The 604-nt window shown below is 39.9% G+C and overlaps 1 protein-coding gene across 1 annotated transcript in view; it reads left to right on the top strand.

Annotated features, from left to right (window-relative positions):
- Positions 1 to 604, top strand: part of LOC106578017 (phosphofurin acidic cluster sorting protein 1) — a 103,462-nt gene continuing 102,858 nt past the window's right edge. The window contains exon 1 of the mRNA XM_014156551.2: positions 1 to 113. The gene's annotated coding sequence lies outside the window, so the exon portion shown is untranslated. The remainder of the gene's footprint in view (positions 114 to 604) is intronic.

Here is a 604-nt window from a genome sequence, read left to right on the forward strand (position 1 = left end):
CACCTAGCTAGCGCTACTGTTTGATTAGTGGTGTTTCTGTGGCTCATGAGATTGTGTTTGCGAAAGGAATTGCCACTGGGTTGACGCAAATAATCCCGATATCATTCTGACAGGTAGGCATAGGCTACTTTGTAGCTAGTTAACATTTAATAGAGAAGGTTTTTAGGAAAGCCTTTCCATCTACCGTAAGACGGTTAGGCCTAGCATTAGCGTCGTTATAAGGATTGTTTGGAACCTGGACGTTTTACTTCATATTATGAGTCATGTTTTACCTTGCTCCAAAATCCCACCATAGAGACGTGGAGCCAATTATTTTATCTTCCTCATATCCTCTTCTATTAGTTTTCTTTCAACATGCTTTCATTGTCTAGCAGCCAAAGGCATTATCCTAATCGTATTTGCAACCGATGATATTTGTTGCATCTTTATTTCCCGCTTCTTTCTAACGGATTTTTCTATCTCTGTTCATGAAACCGATTGCGTGTGCGGTGCTCATTTTCGAACAATTTTTCCGCAAATTGCATTTTGGGACATTCACGCATAGGCCTACTACCGAGTGTACATTGCTGGTACATTGATGCGCCTAAAATATGAAGAAATAATA

This window comes from Salmo salar, chromosome ssa18 (assembly GCF_905237065.1).
Source record: "Salmo salar chromosome ssa18, Ssal_v3.1, whole genome shotgun sequence".
Taxonomy (NCBI): Eukaryota; Metazoa; Chordata; class Actinopteri; order Salmoniformes; family Salmonidae; genus Salmo; species Salmo salar.